Genomic DNA, 8,841 nt, shown 5'->3' on the forward strand with positions numbered 1-8,841 from the left:
ACACCCGTGGCTTAACGATACATAGATAAATTTGGAAATTGTAAAATTGTGTCATTAAACACAGTTGTAAACCTAAATTGCATTTTTTAAAGTGAAACTTGACTTCGGTTTGATAAATCAGCGGTATATTTAATGTTTAACCGCATAAACCAGACACATCTTGGATTATAATTTGATGAAACAGACCTATGAAATGTCATTGTGCTTAAATTCAGAGTTTTGTTAGAAGAAAAGCATAATCTTACATGTTTTAAACACAATTTTCTACTACTCCGTTATCGATGTCATGTGTATTTTAACAATGATTTCGTAGTAAAACATATACCCGACGTCGTAGCGAAACGGACTACGTTTTGACCTCGTCAGCCCCCAGTGAGTATATGCAATATATTTAAACGGATTCTCGACCGGGTAGAATTTTAAGATCACCATGTCAGTAAAGTCGCGTACAATAATACACAAATGCATGTGGAAAGGGTTTTTATCTTTTAACAAACAATAAACCTATTATGTATTTACTTAATCTTCATGTGATTTGCTCGGGAGTGCATGCTTTGTTACTGTATTTAATAGATGTAAAGTGTGAATTGTTACTTGTACATATTACTAAACCTATATGCTTAAAACACTACGGACGAAAAGCCAATGTTGTGTTTGAATATAGTGCAAACAAGTTTTGTTTGAAAAACATTTACATTTTGAACGCATTAGTTACGTGATTGCGCGGGAAATCTGAACAATAAAAAGATATCAAAACAAAGGTTCCCGTCAAGAGAAAAACATATTTCAGACACTTCTTGTTCTGTATGAGATTTGATTGGACTTACAAACACGCTAGTATATATATTATTATGTACATTGATGTAACTCATACAGGCGATTTCTATACGACAGAGAACCCTGCAATTCGCCAAAGGATATAACCGTTGCCGAAGCACAATCAACATTTAAGGATGTTATGTGCGCATTATTGCAATTAAGACAGTTTCCTATTCGCATACGGTCGAAACAACCGTTGAAAAGAATAATCACATTTAGAGTAGACAAGTTTCTTATTATGTAATGTGTTTATTAACAAATTGTAAAATCTTAAACATATCAACTTGCTAGATTTACATTATTCAATAACTACACACATTTCTGATTTGTTGGCAAGCCATAAATATAGGTATACCACCTTTGACTCGCTAAATCCAATCACTACACAGCTTAATATATTGGTCCGTATGATGACATTACAGTAAATTAAATAACACAAACATCGCATAACAACATAGCTTACTGTTATAAATCATAATTGACATTACCACGAGAGACAAACAATAAAGCTCTCTACAAATAACACTTACTCACTTATTGTTCACAAGAGCATTCTTTTCAGGAATAAGGCGGCAATTGTTTTCTTAAATGTCAATAAAACGTGGCATTTAATATCTGTCTTTAATTGTGTTCCTTTGTGCCAACACAAGGATAAAGCATTAAAATGCTAGACAAACACCACAAGCTATATTTAACATAGTCACCAATTACTGAACATGTCAGCATAATAGTAAATGCAGCGATGATCTGCTGTTTACTTGCATATGGTCAAGTAATTAATTGTCGCGTTTTTGACACTGACTGAGTTGAAGTTTTTAAACGTGTTTAAGAAGTGGGCTTTTAACAAGTTGTACATGATATTGATGTTGTATACGATTGATATTTAGTCTGTGATAAAGAATCGATGTTGATCTCAAGTTATTGTCAAAATACTTATGTCATAGAAAATATCAATGGGCTAATTTGGTGTATCGTTTCCGAAATATTTTTTTCTGCGATTACCGTTGACAGAAAATAACACACCAACATAATGTAAATGCCATTTATTTCAATTTAAGTGCCATGCACTGATGTTTACTGTATTCATGTGAACCATTACGAAATGCGAACAAACACATATCTTCGGTATACGCATTTTTTGATGTTAAAGATATATAGATATGAGCCGTGCTCTCGGAAAGATCAACATATGACGTCTGGACAGGTTAATCATGACCTACACTTTTCGCCTAGACTAAACTTTCTTTTAGACGATACTTGCTGTAAAAGAACTATTCCATAAAAGCGGAAAGTGTCGTCCGTAACTAATATGGGGGAAGTTGAATGCACGTGCGTTAAGTTTTGTTTTCCATGAGCGTTACTTATACCTTCCCCTCACCCACCCACCCCCATTGCGGATGCTCTTAACGCTATACATATACACAGAAATCTAACAGACGACGCTGTTTTGAAAATTGATTCAAACTTATGTTTTTTATATACAAACCACCCTTTTTCGCAAATAAAATGACCATGTCAATAACGTCAAATCAAAATATACCCAACTCTACTCATATCTCTTGCTAGTAAGACACGAGCAAAAAGCAAAATCCAATGATGCAATTTATCAAAAACAAAACAACTATCAAAACTGAATCTATATTTGTAACCAAAATGATATGGTTCATTGCTCCTTTTAATTACTTCGTTATCAATACTCATTGATTTCTTTTGTCGGCGTGGCATTTAGTTTTCAATAAACGACGACGATCATTAGAATAATGTCGCGTGCTAGAAATGATATTTAAATGATTATTTCCATACAAATGCACTATGAAAACAAATTTCACGTAACCTTTACAATGAATTGTCACCAGATAACTAAGTATTCATCAGAAAAAACGTTAAACCTCTCCCATCCCTTCTCAAGAAGTGATATCTAGGATATACGAACTGTGCAGCAAACCAGAAAGTGGTTCTAAGTACTTTGGTATTTAGTGCATTGTGTTCTTTGTGTGTTTTAAGTGATCATACAATTAAAGTGTATTGCAGTGGTAAACAGTCATTTTCATAATCGTCTTGTACCCCTTATCATAATCTTCCTTACCATCACCATCATCAGCCGCATAATATCACCATCAACATGAACAACGTCAACAACAAAGAAAACCCCGCCCCACCATCATGTTCTGTCATCATCAACAACATCACCAACGCACTTATATCAATCGTCTTTGTCATTAATGTTGTATTATCGAACAAGTCTTAATCGTAATCATATTGTTAGTATGTTATCAAAAAATAATACCCGATATATACATACGAATGATGACAAGAGTTTTCAAAAATGTTGATGAAATAATTCAGTAACTAGACACGATTGACGGATGATTGCACTGGTGATAATCGTTGGATGTGAGAAATGATTATGCTGACGTAAATTATTACGGATATGATATAGGCGGTTAAGTTATAGAATCACGGACGTCGGTTACTACGCTAGTTTTACACATGTGGCCATAATTTTGACAACCCGAACAGATACCGAAGGTTTGATACGAGGATGGTTGGGTTGACGATGATTATATAGTTTCAGTTTATTAGCAAAATCAGCAAATATATGCCTGTGACCACATACTAAACAAACATACATAAAGATGACCACACAAATGAAATACTAAACAGAAAGCATTTCACATAAATGGATAATTTAATGCATTTGTGAATACATAATTGGTTTTCAACGTTAACAAGAAGCAACAGAGCAGCTAGCTAGAAAGGTAATTATTTCATTTTAACATAGCATTGTAAATACATTTGGAAATTTTTCTTAATTTTCTAGAATAAGTACTGGACATCATAGATGTGAACTTGTTGACAGTATAAAACGACTGGTTAACATTATACGTAATTCTTAAATCTTTATAAAGCGTACATATACATAAGAAGTGATATTCTGTTTCAATCATCTTACTGTTACACAGTTTGCATTTCCTGTTTTCTCTAAGAATGCTATTGTATCTGCAAGTTTCAATTTCTAAAGAATGAGCGCTTAGTCTAAATCTTGTTAGAGCTTTTATATGGCAATCATTATCAACACATTCTATATATTTTCAAATGTATAATCCTCTTTAAATTTAACATAACAATATAATTTACTTTGCGAATTGATCATATCATACCATGACTGGACGTATTGATCTCGAAGACGTTGTTTAAGTTTTGGATAAACGTCTGTTATGTTAACATGTTAATGCAATCAATAACTAAAGCTTAAATTGTCAATAAGGTCTTTGATAGCTTTTATCCAGCATAGTTTAATATAAATAATAATAGTTATTTGATGAGGATGAGGTGAGGATGAGGATGATGCAATTATTTTTTTAACTGCAGTAGAAATTTTATATAAATAACGAGTCATTGAAAAGATGTTGAATTAAGCTACATTATTTTGGCATACCTCGTATAATACAAACTGCTTTGGGGATTAGTTTAAACAATATTACGTTAGTTATTGGTAAACACATGTAAGCGATTTAATACATTAACACATACTACTTTTGATACAATTTGTAAACCAGGACATTGCTATAGTACCAAACAGTTAGGATGCTAAGTACAATTTGACAGAGTTGTGAATAAAGCTCGAGGCTAATGCTATGCCACTCTTATGATTGAGGATTTGCTAAGACTTAACATTATCATATACAGTGTAATGAACTTTTGACGTTTTAAATAAAATGTTAATACACCTATAAGACAACGGTTTATATTTGAGCGTATGAGCGTTAATGTTGATGCGCCTACGACAATTCAAGCAAAAAACAAAACAGTATACTTCAGCAGAGTGTTCAACTCAGTAGTTTTACATTTTGTTTGAATAAATGCAAACATTAGGCTTAACAACAAAAACAAGTAACTTTGCAAAATTCAGGTGGAAAAGCGACATCAAATATAAAAAGCTTAAGACTATACTATCTGCAAAAATAGCAAAACATTTTAAATCAAAATAAAGTTATATATCTGCATTGCTTTTGTTTTGTATATACTTGTAAGATAGCGAAACGGCGCTTCTTTACTTTTTAGCGTTACCAACAAAGTATTATACACAGAGCCGTTACGATTTACATGTAAGTATACCGGTATAATGATATTTTAGTTTTAATTGACATTAAACCATTTTATAAGATACATAAGTCGAAAACCCTAGTGGTAATCCCAAAATAAGCACAGTACAAACATATCACGAACAGTTTACTAATTGATAGATAAACCATTATAGAGATACGTTTAAAAAAGAAAAAAAAACATGAAAAAATAGCTGGTCCTATTTGTGACATAAGCAAGAAAAAGCAAATTAGAAATATCATATTTTCAAAACAACTTTATTCGCAATAAAACCAACAAACAAGTACTTTAAATATAATGCATACGTCAACTATCTATACGCAACAATTGTCACTTTAATCACGTTAACAACGATAATTTAGCAGCCAAGCTAAACTAATTGGCAGAGGCAAACCTGTCAGTGTCCATTTGGTGGGATTCCGTCTAAAAATCAGTTCAGAAAGTGTACGACTGACTCTGTCGCTCGCAAAAAATAAAAGAATTCAGACCATATTTGATGCTTATTTGGGCTCCATTCATTTTAACATTACATCGTAAAACCCACGGACATTCTTATTTACAGACACGTGCTTCTAACACGCCAGGTCAATATGTGTGGTTATTCGATTATTTTGGTACTGTCGTGTTTTTTATAATGTTTAATATAACGCTTTTGTTCAGTTAGGTTATATAGTTCGTTTCTTCTATTTCACTATTTTAGGAAATGATTTCAAATAAAACAAATATATTATTGGGGTTGCTCTAGGTGTTAATATAATAAAATTAAAGATGAACTAACTAGTATGTTTAAATCGAGTGCAAATATTCCATTTTCAATGGAAATCACATCAGCTTCTACACGAACTCCTATCTTGATTTGTATCAACCATGCCCGTATATGTCATTACGCTAATAAGGCAATAAACGTAGTATCATTTCTTAGTCAGGTTATTGTTAATAGACAATGTGGCATTGCATAATGTCGTTAAAGGCGTAACTGATATCTTGTCAGTTTAGAGAGATATTACCACGATGCATACGACCCATTAAATAGCAATATACCATTCGTTCTGGAATTGTATCAGGGCGTAAAAACATACCATGTTGCAGATAACACTTCGCAGACGATAATATCGTTTCTAACCGAGGCTGGAGTATTTTACAGATGGCAAATAATGAAAACATACTGAACATGATGTCACATAAGGACAATTAAGGATTGGTTTGTGACTGGCAAACACACTGTCCTTGGTAAAACATAGTTAAAATCAAATATATGTTCAATAAAGCACATAACCATAAGCTTTACCTTAATGTAAACTTGATCTCGCTTGAAGATTGCCCCATACATCGTATTTGTCATGGACAAGGGCCTTGCCAACAGCCACTTTTACGTGCATTTTATTAAGTCGTGTAGTAAAAATTTAAACAGACTTACATGTTTGGTTAAAACTAATAAGATTCATTTTTGTTTAGGTTCGAAATATTTCCAAATTTCCCTAGGCTTTATACTTTAAAAACTTTCAATTTCCATCACTTTTTGTTAAAATGCATCATTTTTCTTTTTATTAATTAATTAATTATAATGTCGTTTCTTTCCAAACAACGTTAAAGTAACATTACTATTCACAATCAACGAAAATTTCGTACAATTGTTCGTAAAATAAACTTAACTAATTAAAAATCAGTGTTCCTTATAGCAATTGCCGAAATGTCAACGTCAGATGTGATCTGGTAAAAAAAATGTTTGTAGATACAACATGCTCGTTTTTATTATTGTTTTGCATATCCATTCATAAGACACATGAACGCTAAAATGGTGTTCGTGCGTCGTATGAATAGATATATTCGCGGGAATAAATTGTGGCAACAAATAAACAAAAACGAGAATTTTGTATATACAAACATCTATTTTACCAGACCACATCTGACGTTGACATTTCAGCAATTGCCATTAGGAACACTGATTTTTAATTGGTTAAGTTTATTTTACGAACAATTGTACGGAATTTTATAGTAATGTTATTTTAATCTTTTTGACTCTATCAAGTTAAAACATTTGGATACGTCACGGTATTGATTTCGTGCAATTACGCACTCGTATCGAACCAATCAGCGTGTTTTATGAAACTGTCATCATAAACCGTGGGTTTATTACTGTAAAAACGAGATTTTGAAAACAACGGATCCACCACGTTTCGAATTATATAAGTGAATTTTTATACAGCTACGTTTATTGACAGTTTACTCAATTTTCCATTGATAGTTAACATCAGTTAAAGTATCGTAACTAGGTGAATAATTATTACAATACAATGAAAACTGCAACGGTGCGTGCTCGCTCCATTCGTTAAAATCACATACAGTAAAGTTTGATAACAAATACAAATTGCCTTCAGTAGATAATTAATTCCAGAAGAACCGTTATAAGAGAATGGCGTCTCTTCTAAACGAAAATTAAGTCTAGGCAAAAAATGTCGTTCCTTATTAGGCTACCATTATATATTTGCAATACATATAGATTGGAACAATTAATCCTGAAGACAACCACATGCATTATCACGATTAGCCTTAAACAAGCTAATCTTATAAACACACATTCTCTTAACTTATAAACCGCGTTTATTGGATTTATAATAATTTTGTGTAAATTAACATAAAACCAATAAACGCGGTTTATAAGTGAATGCTTTTTATAGGCGATGTGTCAAGTTGAACAGAAATGTTGAGTAAGTTTGGTGATAATGATCGAAAATCAATCAGAAAGCGAACATTATCTTTGGGAATCATAGCGCAGATTTCAATAATATGTGATTGGTTTTTAGATGTATATTTATGTACACCCTTACTCAGACATCTAACAAAAAACAAGTTCAGAAAACATATAATAGTTCAGCCTTGAGAGGCTGTTAAAGTAAAAGCATCTGTATGTAAACATTTACATACTTTAATTGCTTTCTTAAGCACACCTGAATCTAAGTTGTTTACTATTAGTTTTACCCAATGAATAATGTATATACAATTTTAAAAACCAATCCATCACTGCAGCCTTGTATATTCACCGAATACAATGACACTTGGAGACTAAAATTATTTGATTCACATAACACGTTTTGGGGAGTTTTATTATCTGTCTGCGAGGAGAGTTCAGTTCGATAATATGGAAACAAGTACTTTACTACTGAATTTTAAAATATAATTCTTAAATATTTCACACATGCAATCAAAATAAAGCACGTGTCCCAAATTCGAATTTGGTCTAGATACTGTCATAATAACCAACCTGTAAACTTTCCATCAGTATGGAGTCATACTGTTGGCCTCGAGTCGTAACTTCCAAATATGCAATTTTACTTTTTGGACAAAAACATCTTCCTTAAATTGGTAACATGTGTGATTTGTTATTAGTCTAAAAGTAAGGTATGACTAGCCATCGAACCGGTGTATACCCTGAATACATTAAATCAGGAGTTTGTAGCCGGTTTCAAAAAATAGTGAAGATCCGGCTCTAGAAGAAAATTCATAATCATCTTGTTTGTTCGGTTGCATTTTCAGTATGTGTCAGCACTTGTGCCATGCTCGCCTTTTCAATCGTAAACACGACGGTTTCACGTTTGAAAATTCCCTTTGACAAATTATAACGCAACGCTAATTAATTTCCCAAAAGACGAATTTAAGACAACGAAAGTAGAATATTTAAGATACTGTGACAGCTGTTGAAGCTAACAGCAATAGGATGAGAATCGGAGTTGTGCACATTACTTAAGCTCACAAAAAAATAAACTATGATAGAAACATGACTATGCCCATGCAAGTTATTACCATTGAAGGCATCTAAACACTGTATTTATACACGGTGCTAGGTATACTAATAATTGAATACTGATTTATGTTTATATGCTTAATTAATATCATGCTACATAATCACCACGTGTT

At 32.4% G+C, this 8,841-nt stretch overlaps 1 protein-coding gene across 1 annotated transcript in view; it reads right to left on the reverse strand.

The window, feature by feature from the left end:
- The window catches only part of LOC127858373 (corticotropin-releasing factor receptor 1-like), a 136,812-nt gene extending 135,507 nt beyond the window's left edge, over positions 1 to 1,305 (reverse strand). The window contains exon 1 of the mRNA XM_052395462.1: positions 1,178 to 1,305. The gene's annotated coding sequence lies outside the window, so the exon portion shown is untranslated. The remainder of the gene's footprint in view (positions 1 to 1,177) is intronic.
- Positions 1,306 to 8,841: the final 7,536 nt, after the last annotated feature.

Source organism: Dreissena polymorpha, chromosome 14 (genome assembly GCF_020536995.1).
Source record: "Dreissena polymorpha isolate Duluth1 chromosome 14, UMN_Dpol_1.0, whole genome shotgun sequence".
NCBI lineage: Eukaryota > Metazoa > Mollusca > Bivalvia > Myida > Dreissenidae > Dreissena > Dreissena polymorpha.